Genomic DNA, 23210 nt, shown 5'->3' with positions numbered 1-23210 from the left:
TTGATCAAGGGACAAGGCTTACTTGTAACTTGGGAGCAGATTGGTGGACTCTTGGATACGTTAGAATGAATGTCCCCTTGGTTCTTAAAGGAAGAAAAAATAGGGCTAGATAATTGTAAACTAGTAGAAGATCAAGTATGTGAATATTACAATGATAAAGGTCCTGATTCAATTTTTAAGGAAACATTCTATATATACAACATAATACAATTGGCTTTAAATAATCCTGCAAGTTGTAGGAAAAAAAAAATAAAAGTTTTAAGAATAGCCAGATGAGCAAGTGTGAGGAAAAAGAGGAAGACAAAGGTCAGATTAATGACAATATCACTAAAGGGCTTGAGGATTTAAGTGAATTTGAAGGGCATGGTGATTCTTGATCTCATAGTCCACCTTCAACTCTGCCTAAGGAGAAGGTCCTTAACAGGCCCCCATCAAGTTCACCTTCTGGGATGGAGGGAGGAGGAGAAGTGGGAGGGGTAGTGATATCACTAGCACCTCCCTCCCAGCAATCACCTCCTCCTATTATTAGATTGCAAAAGGCAGTACTTAAAGCCACAGAAGAAGGGCAGAATATAGTTGATTCGAGAATAGAAATGAATCCTGTGATTCAACAGTTTAACTCTTCAGGTCAAGAAAGGAGAAGATACACTCCTTTAAATATAGAAATCCTCAAAAATCTGAAAAAGGCTTGCATTCTTTATGGGGCTACATCAACTTATGTTAAGATGTTATTACAGAATTTGGCTTATGGGGTCTTCCCTAGTGACTGGAAATCTATACCATATCCTACAGAGCTCACTATATTCAGAAAGTCACAACAAGGTTTGTCCAGTTTTTAAGCATGACCTTGCTATAGATGTTGATTGATTTAAGAAAAGTAAATGAACAGATGGAAACCATGGGAACTCTTCAGCCTGGACTTCCATCTCCTACTCAATTCCCTAGACAATGGTCTCTTTGGGTTATGGATGCTAAGGTTTGTTTCTATTCTATCCCTCTAGATAAGAAGAATATGAAAAGATTTGCCTTTTCAGCGCCCCGCGTTAACTTAGCTGAGCATTAGAAAAGATATGAATAGACAGTTTTGCCACAGGGAATGAAAAATAGCCATACTATGTGTCAAATGTATGTTGCTGCTGCTCTTACTCCAGTAAAAAAAGCATTTCCAAGAGGCACCCACAGAAGTCCTTCATCAAGGAGACAGTGTGAGAGAGTGGGTGAATCTTCCAACACAACCAGAACAAAGTCTTACTCCTTACCCAGTGCTTGTGGCTAGAATGTTATTAAAGGCCATTAAACAAGCAGTACAATTATCTGGGATAAGACCTGATAAGATATACACTTTTTATACTAATGCACAAATTAATGTATGCTGTGAAACCATCTCAGAGTGGCAAATTTTATTGGCCACAGCTCCAACTTTTACACACGAGTCTCCATTAAAGATAACCAATCTATTACATAATTCGCCATGAATTCTTGAAGAAAATGTTTCTAAAGTTCCTCTTAAAAGACAAACTATCTTTACAGATGCATCCAAAATAACATTTGTGCTGTATTCTCTCATGACTTAACTATAAAGACAGTAGTCAGAACTCCTTTTCAGTCCACTCAGCAGAATGAATTATATGCAATCATTCTATCATTCTAGCTCTTACTTATTATCCAGGAGATATAAATAAATATAATATCTACTCCGGGCCTTTTCAATAGGTGTACTACAAAGAATTGCCACAGCCCAAATAAAATTTGTGGCCTCTAATATATATCAGCTCTTTAAGGAACTTCAAGAGCAAGTGAGAAAGCATCCAGATAAGATTTATATCTTGCATGTCCACCCTCATAGTGGACTTCAAAGTCCTATTTTTGATGGTAATTCAAGAAGATAGCCTTCTAAATAGGTTAGCCTTTATTTCAAGAAGCCCAAGAATCTCATTCTAAATATCATCAGGCTGCTCGAACTTTACATTTACAATTTGGAATAACAAGAGAGGAAGCTAGGAGCATAGTAAAAACCTGTCCAGCTTGCCTTCCTTTCCACACTCCTATGCTTCCTCCAGGGAAAAACGCTCGTGGTTTGAGACCCAATGGAATTTGGCATTTGATGTGACCCATTATAAATCTTTTGGTCGTCTGTCTTTTATCCATGTTGTGGTAGACACCTTTTCAGGATTCTCTTTTGCAATACCAGCAGCAAAATAGACAGACAGAGTGCTCAGTGAATTCCTTATACATGCATTTGCAGTGATGGGTGTGCCACAAGCAATAAAAACAGACAATGGACCTGCATATACTTCTAAACATTTTGCACACTTTTGTGCATAGTATATAGTATAACATAGTATAACATTTTACACACTACTGTCATACCCTTTAATCCTCAAGGACAGGCAATAATAGAGAGGAGAAACAGAGACATTAAGATGTTCCTCCAAAAAACAAAAGAAAGGGGAAGTCACACGTAACCCTAGAGAATTTCTAAATCTAGCTCTTTATACTATTAACTTCTTGATTTTTGACAAAGATGCACTGGCTCCAGTAGACAGGTTTTATAACCCACCAGAAGGGCAATGTCCAGTGCTAGCAGCTCCACTATCTTTAGATAATCACTAGGTGATGTGGAGAGATCCAGAAAGTGGTGAATGGAAGGAACCAGATAGGTTAACTGTTTGGGGGAGAGGGTTTGCTTTTATCTCCACAGATGGAGAAGGAATCAGATGGGTGCCAACGAGCCATATTCACCTTGTCCATTGGAGAAAGATGAAGCAGACTTTTGAAACGAAGGACTAGACCCAAGAAACATTGGGTGGTTCCATTGCTGACTGTGCCCACCAGTGAAAGAGCCTGGCAATTATGGCATTTGACTCATGAACATCAAAATTTGTTTTAATTCAAAATCCTTAGGAATCATTGGATTCTCTGAGATATGATAAGATTGTTGTAGGACTTGAAAACCCTCAGGAATTATTGGATTCTCTGAGAAATTATAAGACTGTTGCAGGACTTCAAAATCTGTAGGAATCATTGGATTCCCTGAAACATGAAGCAATATATGATAGATTGGTTTTGGATTATCTCTTGGCTGCTGAAGGAGCTGTGTGTGTGAGTGATATTTACATAACTTCCTTTTAGGACTTTTGGAAATCTTTTACAGTACTATGTTGATTTGTACTGCTTGTTATGTCACTACTTTCATGTACAATTCATGTTTGTTACACCACATTGAGCCTGCACTAATAGCCTGTGCATTATTGCTATCTGCTTGTGTAATACCTCCGATGCTGATGGGTTTGTGCACACCTGTTTCTAATAATACCCTTCAGCCCAGAAACCGGCCAGCAAATCCCATTTTCCCTTGGTGTTTTTCATTTCCCTTCTTGAGATTTCAGGGGGAGCATGATCACCTACTTTTCTGTGTTTTCACCTACTTTCCTGAGAAGTCAGGGATGGAGTGATCTCCTGTGTTCTAAAACAAAAGAAAGTGAGAGATATAAAAGGCTGAAACTCTGAATAGTTCTGGAATCAGACAACCGAGTACTTAAGGCAAATTACTTATTGGACAATACTCTATTAGCATATGCTTGGAATATGGCCCTTCTCAGTATTCTGTGCTGGCTAGATCTTTTGGAGTATACAGATAATCATAGGAGGGATTAGGGGGTGGAGTAAGACAAGCCAGAGTCATTTTGGAGGAGGAGGAAGAGAAGGGAGGTCAGTGGAGAGAGTGTGGCAGTTTTATCGATCCCCTTCACTTCTCCCCCTAAAGACCAAGGACTTTTGCTTATCCTGACTTTGGCTGATTCTGAGGCCACCAGGGAGCTAATATGGACTTCACACTGGATAAATTTCTTTAAATAACAACATTATTTTTAGAATTACTCACCTTTGTTGAATAGGTTGCAGCTGTTGTAACATCACACATTCTATTTTCATTAAAAAAATGTTAATTTTAACTCATGATTGATTACTCATTCTGAAAATTATAATTTCTAGTGATTAATATTTTCCTGTGCATTTAGAAATGATAATTTTTTTCTTATTATGTCATGGTTTGTTAATTGCATTCTAGTGTTTTCTTAACCTCTTATTCAATAAACATCTTGGTATGTAAATCCCTGCTCTCTACTATTTTATAATCTTTAACCATATATTACAAAATATTTTTCATTCTTTTCTGTGTCCATCTTCACTCTAAATTTATCCAATATTAAGATATATTTTAGCTTGATTTTATTATCAGGTCAAGTTTTGTTAGGCAGCTAGATGGCACAGTTGGCAGAATGCTAGGCCTGGAGTCAGAAGGATTCATCTTCATGAGTTTAAATCTGGGCTCAGGCACATACCATCTGTGTGACCTTGTCCAAGTCATTTAACCATATTCGCCTTAGTTTTCTCATCTGAAAATTAAAAGCAGGAGAAAATGGAAAACCACTTCAATATCCTTGTAAGAAAACTCTAAATGGGGTCACAAAGGGTCAGACTTGACTGAAGATAGCTGTATTGAATTGCACATTAAAAGTTAATCAATCAACTGATAAGTACTCATCAAGTACCTTTTAATCATCCTTATAATTTCTGTATTTCTTTATCCTTTTACACAGAATTTTATATGAAAAATATATGAAAAATCATCAGGATCACACTATTTCTTCTTAAGTGTTGTTCCTTTTTATGTTTGAGTCATTTATGAAAGCTGATCCAAAGCAAATCAAGAAAAATATATAAATAATTTTCTGAGTCAGGCACTGTGCTAAGTGCTAGTGATATAAAGAAAGGCAAAAACAGTCACTGCATTCAATTAACTCCCAATCTTTTCCATTGACTTTTTTATTACTCATCTCTTCAATGAGAGCTGAAGCTATCTTTCAATTAACAAGAAACTTATTTTTGTTAGTTTATTGATAATACAAAAAATCATGTGGATGTCATTTCATATCTACTCCTATCAACTTATTAGTCAATAAGTAAAGATATATTAATAAACTATCTAAAACTCTGTGAATCTTGACAACATATCCCATCACTTTGACTTCTTTTCTGTAGATTTGAAAGTAAGGATAGGTAAACATTTTGTGTTTTTATTTGTATCATAGGTTTCTACTTCCCTAAATTTGTCACCTAATGGATTACCTTCTATTGAACAATGGTGGACTAATGAAGAATGATAGTCTACTTTGACAGTTTTAAAACAGCAAAAAGAATCAATTTTGGGAACAAAGTAAAAGTCTTTTTCCAGTATTTTGGAAACATCTAGAGGCTACATTCAGTTGTAAGGACCTTCAAGAGGAGTCCTTACCAAAATGAAGCACTGACTATAAGCTAAAATACTAAAGATTAAATATAGTAATTAGAAATTATAAGCCATCAGTAATGATTTAAAAATAAGTAAGAATGTTGTTAGTGTTAGTAACTGAAATTTTTAAGTGACGATGAAATGATCATCTCTGGAGTATATTTATTAGAAATGAGATACCTGCATGTTGTCTGACTTAATAATTGTTGAAGATCACCATCATAGAAACCTGTAGTGTGCTTTCTATAATCCCCAAATTGGGGGGGGGTTCCTTCTGGGCTGAAGGGTCTTATTCCTTAAGCACAGTTCTACAGAATCCGAGTTTTATATATTTTTGAGTTATTAGTATTTTACAAAAAAGTCTGTCTGTATTCAGGACTCATTAACAACATAAAGATTTAATAAAAAAAAGAATATAAATAGTAATATTTTCTTCAAAAATCTCAGACAACAGAGTGAAATGAGCAGAACCAGAAGATTACTATACACTTCAACAACAATACTGTATGAGGATGCATTCTGATGGAAGTGGAAATCTTCAACATAAAGAAGATCCAACTCACTTCCAGTTGATCAATGATGGACAGAAATAACTATACCCAGAGAAGGAACACTGGGAAGCGAATGTAAATTGTTAGCACTACTGTCTATCTACCCAGGTTACTTATACCTTCGGAAGCTAATAATTAATGTGCAACAAGAAAATGGTATTTACACACATATATTGTATCTAGGTTATATTGTAACACATGTAAAATGTAAAAGGGAGAGGGGGGATAATTTGGAAAAATGAATTAAAAAAAATCTCAGACAACATTTGATTATTAGTAACTAAAATCAATATCTACTATAGAATTAGAACTGAATCTGTGACATGACAAAAGTAAATACATGAATGAGAAAACTCCCCCTATGGATGGATTAAGGCACTTTGTTTACAACTTTTGCAAACTTAATTCTAGAGTATTGTTTAGAGAGAGAATAGAAAAGTTAGGAAATTTGTCCAGATTCTCATCCAATATGAGTTAAAAGGATTTGAACTAGATTTTTTTGGTTCTGTACCCAACTCTTTATCCACTGTACTGTAGTGCTTTCTTATACTTAAGATATTTTTTCCTTTATGTAATACGAATATGTAATACGAAAGCTTAGCAAATTTTAAGAATGCTTTCTGTAAATAAATGACAAAGAATATGACATACGTGTCCTCAAAAATTCTACAATCATTTTTCTATTTAACGGCATAAATTGTCTGATTATGGATAGAAAGAATGCCCTGGGACACTTCTATACTAAACATAATGCTTTTAAATGATCATAATCAGTTCTCAAGTTGTCACTAAAATTTTATTTCTTGTAATTATCTGCTAAGTCATGGCCACTGGCTACATTCAACAGCAGAGAACAATAACACTCAATGTCATTCAGACATTAAGAATCTCAATTCATTTAAAAAAATGCAAGGTATCAAAGATTAGTGAGGGTGGGGCAAGCAAAGGTTGTTATTTGTTATTGACAAAGTTTTCTTAATCCATAACTCCCACAAGCTCATATTTAAAGGATTTTAGAATTGTTACTGGTAAATTCAATTTGACACATTATAATTTATAATCCCTGTGACCTCAATTATTGGATATGAATGATGGCAAATACTGCTAATCCAAAAGCTCAGTACTGTATCTTAATTTCTTCCCCCAAATCCAATATGCAGTTAACTAGTTTTGAATTAAGGTCAGCTGAATTACAAAATGCTTCATCCTTCATCTTCCCCTTCACCCCCATCTTCTTTTATCAAGGTCATTGCTTTTCTTTGTAAAATACACTTAGCATATTATATAAGAAAAGAAGAATATTCCTATTTCTCCTAAGAAAAAGGTTATGCATTTTTCTATAGGAAAAATTAAATATAGTATTTTAATAACATTCAATTTCAGGTGAAATTTAGTAATTTACATCACATATCTCATAATTATTGTGATTATAATCATATCTAGGCTGTATCTAAGATATATTAGACTGTATAAGCTCTGAGAGCCTCTTTTCCTAACTCCCACACTCATTTGCTGGTTAGATTCCCAAAACAAGGTTACATTTTCTTTGAAATATTTTATGGATACCCTGGGAGAGATGTTCTCCTAAGCAGTTATTTCATACCTCCATTCTGTTGTGTTCTGGTCTTCTCTATAATATCAGTTACAGAATTCGATAATGTTTAATCATCAAATCAAAAAGCTTTTATGAAAACAATGCTGAAGATATAAAAAGTATGAAAATACAAACATAACCTGCCCCCAACTAAACACACACACACACACACACACACACACACACACACACACACACACTCCACACGTACAACTGAAGTCATACCTTTTTCTCCTTGTGTTTGCTACTCAACAAGTTAACTTCTGAATGTGGTACAACTAATTGGCAAAGTTTTTAACAACAACAACAACAACAAAACAAACAAAAAAAAACTTACATAGTGGATCCAATTCTCTGTTGGCCTGGATCTTAGGTAAACTTTTAGGATTTCCAAAGTACCCAATCATGCCTGGATATTTAGAATTGAACCTCTGGCATCTCCATGTTCTGATCTTTCAGAACTTAAAAAGTAGTATCACAGTCTAAATTAAGTTTTACTACTTCCTCTGAAGAAAGAAAGAATTATTCTTATAAAGACAGAAATAACATCAAAGCTGTGTGTTCATAAAGAAGACCAAGTTGTGTGCTCAGTATTTTCTTAGAGCTCCATCATAAAGTGGTTCCTTCACCATGTGTTTATGATCAGAAACTTTAAAAACAAAACTTGCATATACTCTGAAGTGGAAAGTAGGCTTGTGTCATTTTTTTCATTCAATATAATATGGCACTTTCATATGTGAGCTCACAAAATGTGCCCAGTTCTCAGAATGAATCCTCTTTAGCTAATCCATTCATTATTTCTATTATACTAGGTTCTCTGTCTTTTCTCCAGATTCCCAAATAGAGCTACCCCATCATGCACCAATTTTCTGCTTTTTATAGTAGGGATGGAAAAACATTATCCCCATCCCACACCAGTTTCCCTTCTAATATCTAGATTCATCTCCAGCCTCTAGCTGGAAGAAAAAAAAGTCATTCAATCACAACAATCTCCAACTTTTGGGGTAAAGGAAGAAAACACTATATTGTAGTAATACAATGGTCTTTTGTCTAGAATCCTTCCAGACAATCTCATCAAGCATCTCATTTATCCCCTTCCAGGGAAGAGGAAAAAAGTCATAGAAAACTAGAGTTTTCTCTCCTGTCCTGAGGAAAAGGTACTAATATTGTTCCTTCAGATCCAAATACTTGTCCCCTCACCTGAAATGTTTAACACAATGAGAGGATGTTACTCTGAGATTAAGTTACTATGGACAATGATTATTCTTCAATAATTAATAGGATCTTTAAATTCTAATGATTTTTGTAACAATTAAAAACAAATTCTTATTTTGATCTGCCCAAATGTTTATTCTCATTTCCCTTTACCCCCTTTCTGCTCAACAATGTGCCATTCCAAAGCAATCTAATCCTTCTAGTCTGCTCTCTGAAATGTCTGTGTCAAAAGTAATGATTTATTTTGTGTTTAAATATTTCCTTTTCCACTTTTTAGAACTTCTGGTTCCAAATGAGACTTCGCTTGCTCCCCATTACACAGCCTAACTGGTAACCCTGGCTGAAAACACCACATTGATGGCTAAACTTTTATTCATTCCCTCTTTCCTATTCACTTACAGTGGGAGTGCTTAGAAATGTCCTTGCTCCCAATTGCCTTTTCTGAAATTCTCCATTTATCAGTACTTCTCAAACATATCTACCACCCCCAAAATTCTGGCAGCTACTGTCTCCTGATATCTGAAATGCTCTATAAATATTCCTTTAAATACTGTTATCTTACAGTTGCTCAATTCACTCATTGCCAATAACTGATTTCTCTAACTTTCCTCAGTTACACACAAAACTATTTGACTGGGGTCAAATCATGGAGCTTCTGTGTATTATATGTGTCTTTATAAAGGATATTTTACTTTTCTAAGCATTCATTTTCTCATTACTACCATGGGAAGTTTATTTGATCAATTGCTAATATTGTTTTTTTATTAATTTTATATTTATAAAAAATTTTTGACAGTACATATGCATGAGTAATTTTTTATATTATCCCTTGTATTCATTTTTCCAAATTTCCCCCTTCCTCCCTCTACTCTTTGCCCTAGATGACAGGCAATCCTATACATATTAAATTTGTTAAAATATAACTTAGATACAATATATGTGTGTAAATCCAATTTTCTTGTTGCATGTTAAGGTTTGGATAGCGAAGGTATAAGTAACCTGGGTAGAAAGACAGTAGTGCTAACAGTTTACATTCAATACCCAGTCTTCCTTCTCTGGGTTTAGCTGTTTCTGTCTATCATTGATCAACTGGAAGTCAGTTGGATCTTCTTTATGTTGAAGATATCCACTTCCATCAGAATATATCTTCATACAGTATTGTTGTTGAAGTGTATAGTGATCTTCTGGTTCTGCTCATTTCACTCAGCATCAGTTGATGTAAGTCTATCCAAACCTCTCTGTATTCATCCTTCTGGTCATTTCTTACAGAGCAATGATATTCCATAATATTCATATACCATACTTTACCCAACCATTCTCCAATTGATGGGGATCCATTCGTTTTCCAGTTTCTAGCCACTACAAAAAGAGCTGCCGCAAACATTTCGGCACATACAGGTCTCTTTCTCATCTTTAGTATTTCTTTGGAATGTAAGCCCAGTAGTAGCACTGCTGGATCAAAAGGTATGCACAATTTGATAACTTTTGGCACATAGTTCCAAATTGCTCTCCTGAGTGGCTGGATTCTTTCACAACTCCACCAACAATGCATTAGTGTTCCAGTTTTCCCACATCCCTTGCAACATTCATCATTATTTGTTCCTGTGATCTTAGCCAATCTGACATGTGTGTAGTGGTATCTCAGAGTTGTTTTAATTTGCATTTCTCTGATCAGTAGTGATTTGGAACACTCTTTTATAGGAGTGGATATATTTTCAATTTCATCATCTGAAAATTGTCTGTTCATATCCTTTGACCATTTATCAATTGGAGAATGGTTTGGTTTCTTATAAATTAGGGTCAATTCTCTATAGATTTTGGAAATGTGGCCTTTATCAGAACCTTTAACTGTAAAAATATTTTCCCAATTTGTTACTTCCCTTCTAATCTTGCTTAAAATAGTTTTGTTTGTACAAAAGCTTTTAATTTGATGTAATCTAAATCTTCTATTTTGTGATCAATAATAATCTCTAGTTCTCCTTTGGTCATAAATTCCCTCCTTCTCCACAGGTCTGAGAGGTAGACTATCCTCTGTTCCTCTAATCTATTTATGATCTCATTCTTTATGCCTAAATCATGGACCCATTTTGATCTTATCTTGGTATATGGTGTTAAGTGGTGGATCCATATCTAATTTCTGCCATACTAATTTTCAGTTTTCCCAACAATTTTTTCCAAATAATGAATTTTTATCCCTAATGTTGGTATCTTTGGGTTTCTCAAAGACTAGATTGCTATAGTTGTACCCTGTTTTGTCCTTTGTACCTAATCTGTTCCACTGATGGATTAGTCTATTTCTTAGGCAATACCAAATGGTTTTGGTGACTGCTGCCTTATAATATAGCTTTAGATCAGGTACAGCTAGACCACCTTCATCTGACTTTATTTTTTCATTAATTCCCTTGAAATTCTTGACCTTTTATTCTTCCATATGAATTTTGTTGTTATTTTTTCTAGGTCATTACAATAGTTTCTTGGGAGTCTGATGGGTATAGCACTAAATAAATAGATTAGTTTGGTAATTACTGTCATCTTTATTATATTCACTCGGCCTATTCATGAGCACTGAATGTCTTTCCAATTATTTAAACCTGACTTTATTTTTGTAGCAAGTGTTTTATAATTTTTCTCATATAATTCCTGACTTTTCTTTGTTTGATGGATTCCCAAATATTTTCTACTCTCAACATTTGTTTGGAATGGAATTTCTCTTTGTATCTCTTGCTGTTGCATTTTTTTTTGGTGATGTATAAAAATGCTGAGGATTTATGTGGATTTGTTTTGTATCTAGCAATGTTGCTAAAGTTGTGAATTATTTTAAATAACTTTTTATTAGCATCTCTGGGGTTCTCTAAGTATACCATCATATCATCTGCAAAGAGTGAAAGTTGGATTTCCTCATTACCTACTCTTATTCCTTTAATCTCTTTCTCAACTCTTATTGCCGATGCTAGCATTTCTAATACAATATTGAATAGTAATGGTGACAGTGGGCAACCAGTTTCACTCCTGATCTTACTGGAAAGGGTTCCAGTTTATCTCCATTACATATTATGCTTACTGACCGTCTTAAATATATGATCCTGACTATTTTAAGGAATAGTCCATTTATTCCTACTCTCAAGTGTTTTTAGTAGGAATGGATGTTGTATTTTATCAAATGCTTTTTCTCCATCTATTGAGATGATCATATGTTTTTTTATTAATTTGATTATTGCTATGGTCACTTATACTAATAGTTTTCCTAATATTAAACTAGCCCTGCATTACTGGTATAAATCCAACTTGATCATAGTGTATTATCCTGGGGATGATTTTCTGAAGTCTTTTTGCTAATATCATATTTAAGATTTGAGATTTTTTAACCTTTTCTAATGCACAAATTTTGTTTCCCTGCATCTCCTGTGAATTCTTTATTTTTTCTAACTCAAATTTCAGGACATTGTTATTCTCTATCATAGCTTCTCTTTCCTTTCCCCATTTTTCTTCAAACTCTCTTAACTTTTTAATAGTCTCTTCTAGGAGAGGGTTATGTGATGGGGGGGCAGGTATCATTCCCTTATAGGGTGTTATCTGGAGACTGTCTGCTGTTAGTCTCCTTGTGGTTGGAAACCTGCTCTTTCTTCGTATAGAAAATGTCAATAGTTTTCTCCAGCTTCTTACTCATTGTTAACACTCTCTGGAGGGGTCTGCTCTTGGGGTAAGAAATTTATTTGTCAGCTTCCTCCCAGACTGGGGCTAGAATGCAAGAACCCTGTGCCTGGGCACAATGTACTAACATCTAACCCTGTCTGTGCTGATCTTTTTTTCCTCTTCTAGGAACCGACCTTTTCTGTTGAAATTCCCAATACTCTTAAGCTGGTAAGTTGTGCTTCTAGTCCTTGTGGTTTTTATCAATTCAGCATTATTTTTGAGGCTGACTTAACTAGTTGGTATTGAGGGAAGAAGGGAGCTTACAAATTTGCATGTATCTTCACTGCCATCTTGGCTCTGCCCCCACAGAGTTGAGCAGTTGTTAATATTGCTAATATTGCTATATAACCTGCTACATATTCAGATATATTAAGAATGAAGGATGAAAATGTCTCATAAGATTATTTCTAACTTAAGGAACTTACAGTCTAGTAGAGAACTCATATATCATTAAGGCTTTTCTTTCATTGAGAAGATTGAGTTCATTAAATTTAATTGTTTTAGGTATTGCCCTCAATTCCAAAAAAAGGGGAAAAAAAACATAAGAAAAAAAATGGGTTCATCACTTATTGTTTCTTTTTTGTAATCACAAAATAACAAAAAGCCAAAATTTTATGAAGAAGTTTTAAAGTCATCTACTAGTCTACCCTATAAATATGCAATAGTTTTCATTATTATAAATCTATAAGCCTTTTAGCCTCAGTTTGAAAAAAAAAAGATTCAGAAATTGGGAAAGTCATCATACAAATGCAGCATATTTTACTTTTGTTTCACTCCAAAAGATAGAAAATATTTTTTTAATTATTGTGGTTTTTTTGTTTGTTTTGGTTATTATCCCTAGTTCTTTTATATATCTGGACTATTCTCCTACATTTTATCTTTTTAGATTCCTTCACTTCCTTCAAATATCAGCTAAAATAACAACTTCTACATTTCTACACTAAGTCTTTTCTGAATCTTTAATTTTAGTTTCTTCTCTCTAGTGATGATTTTCAAATTATCGTATTCATAGCTTGTTGTGTGTGTATGTGTGTGTACATCACTTAAAGCAAGGGTTCTCAATCTATGGCCAGCAACCCAGATGCAGCCCACTGAGGATGTTTATGTGACCCATAGGGTTATGGCAAATGGACTGAGGGGTGGAGACAAAGTGTGAGTTTTTGTTTTTATTATAGTCCAGCCATCCAACAGTCTGAGGAAAGTGAACTGGGCCCCTATTTAAAAAGTTTGAGTATCACTGATTAAGTCTTAAAGATTGGAAATTCTTTGACTACCTTGTTGGCTATTTATAACATTAGGTGAGATAGGAATGATATGTAGAAAGTTGAGATTAAGAGAAACTAAGTTATTTTATTTTCGAAGTATGTTAGTCCTCCTAACCATAAATTAGCAATGCTCAGTAGTCTCTATTAAATCAAATTAAATTAAATTAAATCAAACACTCAACATAACTTTGAGATCCAAAATACTTCACAGTTTAACTGCAAATTACTTTTCTAAAATAACTACACCTTACTTCTTTCCCTCTTCATCTAGTCAAATTGGACAGCTCTCTGTTACCCAAATACTCCATTACCTCTTGATTTGATATCCTTGTATGGATATCATGGATTTGGAATGCACTTATTCCCAGGCCTCTGCACTTACCTAAGATTTCTTCAAGCTTCTACAACTTTTATATGCCAACTCCTTTAAGAAAGCTTTTCTGTTCCCCTTAGATACTTGAATTCTCTCCTTCAATGGACATTTGATAAAAGTTTTATATGTGCAAAGCATTGTGTTAAATCCTGCAGATAAAAAAGGAAAACATGTCTATCCTCAGAAACTTGCTTTCTAATGAGAAAGAAAATGTTCAAACAATTTTATACATTCCAGAAGACATATGCAAAATAAAATAGAAGTAAAGGAGAGGGGAAAGGAACAAGAAAGCTCTTTTACAAAAGATGGGATTTTGATTTAGTCTTGAAAACATTTAGAAAAGCCAGAACAAAACAGTGAAAATAGAGACCATTTTAGTTATAGACAGCTGTTACAAAGTCTTTGGATTTGAGAGATGGAATATTGTGAGCAAAGAACAGCAAGAACACCTTTTTAACTAGATTGTAGAATACATGAAGGGTGATAAAATATAAGAACATTGGAAAGGTAAGAAGGGAGAAACTTTAAAAGTTTTAAATGTTAGCATATTTTTATAGAGGATTGAAAAAAAACTGAGAATTTTATATTTCTATTGTAAGGTAATAGGGAACCACTATATTTGCAGAAAAATATAGACTAATAATTATCTTCTATATACTTTTCTGAACACATGTATCTTTCTTCTCTCCCTACCACCTCTTCCTCCCCTGTACACACAAGCATGTAACTTTCTTGAGGGCAGGGACTGCTTATCACTTTGTTTGCTTACTACCTAGTACAAAGTATGCGTTTAATAATTTGAAATAAGAATTTTCCTAAGGTCACTACCAGTATGCCAATCCTGCATGTATGTGTATACATATGTATATGTGTATGTGTATGTGTATGCATATCTATTTATGTGTGTATATATAGGGTATATATGTATGCATATTATACATATGTGTACACATAATAAATATTATATTACATATATGTGTATATTTAGAAATGTATATATGTACATATGTGGACATATATGCATCATGTATTCAGAAATGCAAGCAATAGTTTAGATGTGCATTAAATAGGAGTATTTTTCCCCTTCCTAGCTTTGAAGACTTGGGAATATCTCCTTGTTCATTATAACTTTGTATTTAGATTAACTTTCTCTGAAAAACATTAGAATGTAGAACACTATTCATTCTTTATCTGAATGTTTAGAAATTCATTTTCTTCAAATGAATGTCAGATTGCCAAATAGAGTGAAAATATGTATCATACATTCTATAACTTTGGATTCAGAAATTTTTGGTTAGAAGATATTTTAGTAGACATGAAATAAAACTCTAATTTTATATAAATGAGGAATCTTACATCCATAAAAGGAAAATTAATTGCCCAAGGTTATATAGTTGAGAAGTGTGTATGGTAGGTTTTAAAGGTATCTAGATGACCTCATATTGAGGGTTGTTAGTGTTCTATTGTTCTTTACTGGAAACAATCAAGTCTTATCTATTTCTCCTTCTGGATGTCTCTTTCTCTTTTTCTGTTTTTCTGACTCTGAAAGTTTATCTCTTTTGTCTTTATGCATATTCTTTCATACTGTGTATGTATAATATATATACACAAACACACATATACATATATGTGTATAAATGTATGTATATTTGTATATATACATGGATACATATATACATGTATTATATCTATGTATGTATACATTATATTCATTGAGAAAAGTTTACTTGTTAGAAAGTTGTTTTTTTTTTTTTTTTTCTTTAAAAAGGCTTTATTTCCTTTTCTGACATTCACTTGTTGAAAAATGTTAATTGAATCCTGGCTTATAGTCTGCAGGAAAGTATTTTAGACCAGGAGTTCTTAATGTTATTTGTGTCTTAGAATCTAATAATATCCCAGTGAAGTCTATTTATGCTTTAAAATGCATAAAATAAACTATAAAGAAATGAAAACTAAACCAAAGTTTAAAGTATACATATATGCATAGTTACTTTTCGCAAAGTAGGAACCCATTTCATGCTTCAAATATTCCACCAGACTATATTCACAAAAATAGGATTTCAAAGTATTCTTACTAGGTATTATTATAGAGTATTTATTAAAGTTAAATAGATAGGAAAGAGGTTGAGCTAACTTCAGGTTGACTCTGGTGTGGCTACATGAAACCAAGTATTTATTCTTCAGGATTTTTTTTTTATCAGCCCACCCAGAAATGATTAGGCTACAGGGTAAATGACTCATAAACTAAACACAGAATGCTAACTTATTTATGTATGATAATAAATATAACTGCCAAGTTCACGGGATATTTGTGCCTGCTGGTCAGTGCATTATCTTCCCAGTAGGAGAATATGCTTAGAAAAGCAGATTAATAATAAAAGTTTGCTTGGTGAGCATGAAAGCAAATTACCTGGAGTTGGTATGATCTTAATAGATAGAATCAACAAAGCATTGTAGCCTAAGGCACCTATACACACCACAGGGACATAACAGCCAAACATACTGAACAATTATGTCAGCCAACAAGGGCATCACCATTTCCTCTGAATAATTCTGAAGCTATTGACACATTTCTATTCTGTCTCCTTTTTCTGAGTCTATGCTCCCATTGAATATACAACATCACTTTGAAAATATTACAACATAATTTTGGGGATTTCTATCTTATTTCTAATCTTCTTTTCTATCTTATTTCTATCTTATTTAATTTTGAATAGATTCCTAAGTGATGAAATTGGTTAGTTCTTTGATAAAAATTTTGGAGCCAACTCTTTCTTTTGATTACATTTGGAAAATACTTCTCACCATCACACACTTTCAAAAGTTGGGAGAGACCTGAAAGGACATCCAATACGATTGCTAATTCAACAAAGGAACATGCAACAGCTGCTTGAAGATGTTAGCCCATTTCTTCCTTAAGAAATTCATTCTAATTTGCTAAATCACAAATCCAGAATTCTCTTTTCCTACTGCTTCCAACTCTGCCACACACATCAAACTTCAATTGCCTCTAATCAGAGTCCTCCACTACATTTTTAGCCTTCTTATATCCAACTCTTCCCACATATCCTTGACATCTAGTGATTCTGGCCTCCTTCTTATTCCCTTCTGCTCACAACACTGCAGATCCCAATTCAGATAATTTTTATTAGTTTTCTCCCATGATTGGCATACTCTCCCTCCTCATCTCCTCCCTCTAGCTTCCTTGACTTGTTTCCAAGCTAATAAAAGTCAAAAAAGGCATTGAATAAATGCTAATTACATTTTTAATTCTCTGTATTTTTTTACTTATTCTTTGTTCCCATTTCTCTGGTCCTCTATAGTCACAGAAAAAAAATGTCTTCCTACTTCTAATTTACAGTTTCTAATGTTTCTCTTGTCCAACCTAATGGTCTCATTTTCTTCTATACATCCTAATATAGCAAGATCTCAAGATCCTCTCCATTTCTGTCATTCACATATCAATCCATCTAATCTCATCATAAACTATCATTTATAACCATTTACTCTTACAGTTATTCTTTTAAAACTTCCTATTGTTTTCAGTTTTAGAATATCATATTCAATAAGCTTATTCCTAAAATCTGAATTCTATTCATTTTAGAACTTGTGAACACTTTTCCATTTTATTATATTGTTCGTTTTATTTTCTACTGACATTTTCTCCAATTTAATTATAATTTTTACAATTATTTATAAAAGATATTTAACATAGTAGTTAAAACTGATGACCTATTATTTTTCTGAAGTTACTTTTTTAAAAATGAGCATTTTAAGGTCAGACACTTGAAGGATACTTTTAGTAAGCTGGTCCACAGGAGCCTCAGGCTAGGAAACCTAAAAATGTATAATATATGTTTTTTTTTTTTTTTTATTCATGGGAAATTTTTGTAGGCAGTGAGCCCTTTTCTATATGCCCTGCAGCAAACTGTACTATTAACTTGTCTCAAATTGAAAATGATAACTTGAATCTTGGTTAAAAAGCCTCTGATAATTTATAAACAGTTCTGACTGCAACACTATCCATGTGCTTCAAAAAAAAAAAAACAACATTCTGGACATATGATATTGCAATTGCCTCTTTCAACCTTTTAGATTCAACAAGAATTCTCTAATAAATCCATCATTATTGGGATAATTCACACTTGATATCCAAAGAAGCATTTTCTGACATCCTTTGAAACTAGACATCTATCCCTATGTACACTGTACTTATACATTGTTTTCTAAAGGAGTGTATATAAAATGAAAAAGAGACCCACACTTTTCATCACTTGAGTTGGTATATGTAATTTGTACACAAATCTTAGAAAGGGAATAGTTTTTAATTAACAAGTCTGATGAAAAAGAGAGAGACAGGAAAGAGACAATCCAGCAATTTTTCTCCAAATCTTTTTAGTTGATTTGACTTTCAAATGTTTTTGCTACTTACAGTATTTTATAAGTGCTAGTTAGCAGAAGCAATTTGTTTCCCAGGTTTACTTGCTCAGCCTATAGGCCATAGAGACTGATAAATGATGTAGTAGATAGAACACTTGACTTGGATTCAGGAATATCTGAGTTCTCATGTGGTCTAAAATGCATAATAATTGTGTGATCCTGGCAAGACATTATAAGGAAAATGTGTTAAGTTCTTTGTTTCTTGCACACTGGTCTCATTACCAGTCATGTCATTCAGCTTCTCAGTACTGCATGCTACTATTTAAAGTAATAAGTTATGAAAAAATGTCAACGAGCATTGGTAGGGTAGGAGAGGGTAGGAAATTTCCCTGTGAAAGTGAGATTATATGTCTAGGACAAACAGGTAGATATTTATGTTTGAAATGAGTTTGGGGATAAATAGACCGTCATTGAGGATGACTCCTTGTTTCTTAGCTTTCTTTCACTTCTTATAGAAGAAAATATACAACTTTATTTCCTTTGATAAGGATTTATTCTCCTACATATTATATACCCTCTAAAAGTGATTAAATACTTAGGAAAGGAATATAAGAACACTTATTTAATTTGAATTTTTCTGTTTACAATGTCCCACAATAAGTTCAAATGCTTATCTCTAATTGAAACAACTTGGGAAGCAAATTGTAAGGCAGCTTTGATTTCATGGATATTAGACAAAACTTCAAATAAACAACTTGAAAACTGTAGCTAGGTAGCACTCACCTTGCGTAGATATTAAGATATACATATACACACATAAGTGTATGTCTGTGTGTGTTCATGAGCATATAAAATTAGTTCCTTTTAAGAAATAAGAACATATCCCTGTTACTATTCTATTTCCCAAGTTTCCTAAATTGAAGAGTATTTTCTACATTTATTTATTCATTTATTTGTTCGTTTGCTTTCCTTGAATGAGCAGAGAAGAATGTTCTTAGGGCAAGGATTTTAACAAAAAAGTTTTGCTGTCTGTCTTTTTATTACTTTGCTGTCTTCATGGTACCTGCAAGACAGATATAATTGTGAAGAAAAGACTTTCACCTAGGAGAAATGATAGAAGGGATTTGATAACAAGTCAGACCAAAGACAAACTAAAGATGATATTCAGGATAAATAGCAAAGCAAGTTTTTTTTTTTTTTTTTCTTAATGAAAAATTAAGATAGTCAAGTAAAAGAAATTCTGTCTGTTTATCTGTCTCTGTCTCTTTATTGCTTCTTTCATCTCTCTGTTCTGATTTCCCTCTCTTCCATCTTTCAAAGGGAGGTCACATAGGAAGAACAATAACAAATAATATTAGACACATATACTACTTGATTTAATTTGTTTTTATTTGCTTCAAAGTTGAACAATTCAATTTTTAATTTCACTTAATTTTAGATATTTATGAAAGACAGTTTAGGTTAAGAAAATTTCTGAAAGTTCAGATTCATATGACATGAATTTATGTCATGAAGTTTCATCCCTGAAATTTCAGAGAAAAGTTAATGAAGAAATTAGCCTGTAACTGTGGCACTCTACTATCACCTGGTGTCAGTGCATATAAATTGGGGAGGCTGCTTTCAGACAAAAAACTTAAGACACTTAGGAAGCAGAACCAGAAGATGAAAATGATGAATTTGGAGCATTATGAAACATTTTAAGTGGGATTGTATCATTCATCTTTTTATTAATTTTCAGATTCTTTTTCTTTTTTTTCCATTCAAGTATGTTGTTATAGGTTTCAGAATATAAAGTAAATCCTAGGCTGTAACATGGTGGCACCTGCTTTCTAGGAAGAGAGAGAATCTTGGATACAGAAGACATGAAGTGTGTAGTCAGAGATTTATTCTATTATTTTAAATGGAAATGTTGGTGGAGCCTAAATGGCATAGTAAAGCCAGGAAGATGCTTGAGCTCTCCCAATTTCCCTCAAAAAAATATATGAAACCAAGACTCTGAATAGAGTCTGATGGAAGGAAATGACTCTCCAGATGAAGACAGGCTGGAAAAATTTCAAGAAAGGTCAGTCCCAGGGGTGAAAAGGATGTTCAGCCCATCTCAGACAGACTCTTGTTTCAGAACAGAATCTGGGAAAACTGATGAATGGGTCTTAATTAGAACAAATCAACAACTAAGATATAAGTCCTAGCTTGGTATGGGAGCAAATCAGTGGGGAAGCTTCCAGTCCCAGCTCAGAAGCCAAACTCTGAGAAACCAAGGTGTTTCCTGAAAAGGGCAGGAAAAGCTATCCCTGCAAACACAAGGGGATGCCTTACTCAAAGCCAAGGCTGAGAGCTGCACAGGAAGCTTGGGACAGCACCAGCATTACTTCAAGAGCAGAGCTCAATCATAAAAGTTAAAAAAAAGAGAGAAAATATCACCCAAAAGAAAAGCAATAAACAGAAAAGAACATTGACTATAGAAAGCTGCTATGGTAACAGGGAAGAAGACCCAATCACCAATTCAGAAGAGGACAAAGTGTCCATAGAAGAAATGTCAAAGAGTGAGATAAATTGCTCTCAAGCCCAAAGATACTTCTTGGAAGTGCTCATAAAATACTTCAAAAAAGTCAAATAAGAGAGATAGAAGAAGAAATGAGAAAAGAAATTAGAGGTCTGCATAAGAAAGTCAACAGCTTAGAAAAGGAAGGGAAAAATTGACTGAAGAAAACAGCTCCTTAAAAAAAAAGTAGAATTAACCAAATGGAAAGAGACACAAAAACTGATGGAAGAAAATCATGCATTAAAATTAGAATGTGGCAAATGGAAGCTATGACTCTGTGAGACACAACAAATTAGTCAAATTATAAAATAATTTAAAAAAATTAAAAATGTGAAATACCTCACTAGAAAAAAAGCCAACTTGGAAAATAGATCCATTATTGACCTTCCTGAAGGAAAAAAAAATGAGCCTGGATAGCATTCTTCAAGAGATTATTAAGGAAATTATTAAGGAAAACTGTCCCATATTCTAAAACTTTGGAAAGAGATCCCACAATGAAAATCCCAAGAATCATTGCTGTGAAACTCAAGAACCACAATCTCAAGAAAAAAAAAATTATATATACATATATATATATATATATATATATATATACATATATATATATATATATATATATATATATATATATATATATATGTATATATATATATATATATATATATATATATATATATATATATATATATATATATATATATATATATATATATATATATATATATATATATATATTTATTGCAAGCTGCCAGACAAAAGCAAATCAAATAACAAGGAGAAAGAGGATTACCCAGGATCTGGAAGCTTCTACATTAAAGTATTGGAGGACCAGGTACACTGTATTTTGGGAAGCAAAGGCTTTAGGGTTACAACCAAGAATTAACTACCCAATGAAACTCAGCATCATTATTCAGGGGAGAAAATGGAGGTTTAATGGAGTAAGGGACTTTCATCCATTTCTACCAAAAATAAACAGAAATAAACAGAACATTTAATCTCCAAAGAACTAAAGAGAATCTTAGAATGGGAAACAGGGATCTATCTATCTATCTATCTATCTATCTATCTATCTATCTATCTATCTATCTATTTATCTATCTATCTACCTATCTATATCTATATCTATATATGTCTATCTATCTATCTATATAGATATAGATATAAATTCTGATAGACATGACTATTTTCAACCTTAAGGTGAGTCAAGCCAGTTCCAGTGGTGTGTGTGCGTGTGTGTGTGTGTGTGTGTATTTATATATATAATTTAAAACAGATGTTAGCAGAAACTGTGTATCTCTAAATAGCTATATGAATAAAATAGAGAAAGAGGAGATCAATGAATTGGACATGCAGTACAAAAGCTAGGAAAAATAAATAAAAACTCCCGGTTATATATCAAATTAGAAATTCTGAAACTCAAAGGAGCGATTAATAAAATTGTAAATAAGAAAACTATTGAACTAATAAATAGCGATATGAGTTGGTTTTATTAAAAAATAGATAAACTTTTGGTTAATTTGAATAGAAAAAGGAAAGGAAAAAAAAACACAAATCACCAATATCAAAAATAAAAAGGGTAAATTTTCCACCAATGAACAAAAATAAAGCAATAATTAGAAGTTATATTGGCCAACTGTACTCTAATAAGTCTGACAAAATCACTGAAATGGGTGAATATTTACAAAAATATAAATTACCCAGATTAATAGAAGAGTAAATACATCACTTAGTACCATTTTAGAAAAAAAAAAAAAAGAAATTGAGCAAGGCATTAATGTACTTTGTAAGAAAACATATCCAGGGTCAGATGGATTCATAAGTGAATTGTACCAAACATTGAAAGAAAAAATATTTCCAATATTATGTAAATTAAATGGAAAAATAGGCAAAGAAGGACTATTGCCAAATTCTTTTCTATGATACAAATATGGTACTGATGCCTAAACCAGGAAGAGCCAAAGCAAAGAAAGAAAATTACAGACCAATCTCCCTAATAAATATGATGCAAACCTTTTTATTAAAACTTTTGATGTTCAAAGTATATGCATAATTTTCAAAATTCACCTTTGCAAACCCTTATTTTCAATTTTTTTCTCCCTTAGTTTCTCTCTTAGATGATACATAATACAATGTAAGTTATCCAATATATTCTTCTGTACATATTTCCACAATTTTGCTACACAAGAAAAAATAAATCAGAAAGAAAAAAGTGAGAAAGAAAGTAAAATACAAGAAAATTATAGCAAAAAAACTGAAAATACCATGTTGTGATGAGCATTCAGTTTTCATAATGTTTTCTCTGAG

This window comes from Sminthopsis crassicaudata, chromosome 3, assembly GCF_048593235.1.
Source record: "Sminthopsis crassicaudata isolate SCR6 chromosome 3, ASM4859323v1, whole genome shotgun sequence".
Lineage (NCBI taxonomy): Eukaryota > Metazoa > Chordata > Mammalia > Dasyuromorphia > Dasyuridae > Sminthopsis > Sminthopsis crassicaudata.
Note: the sequence above shows the minus strand (reverse complement) of the source record.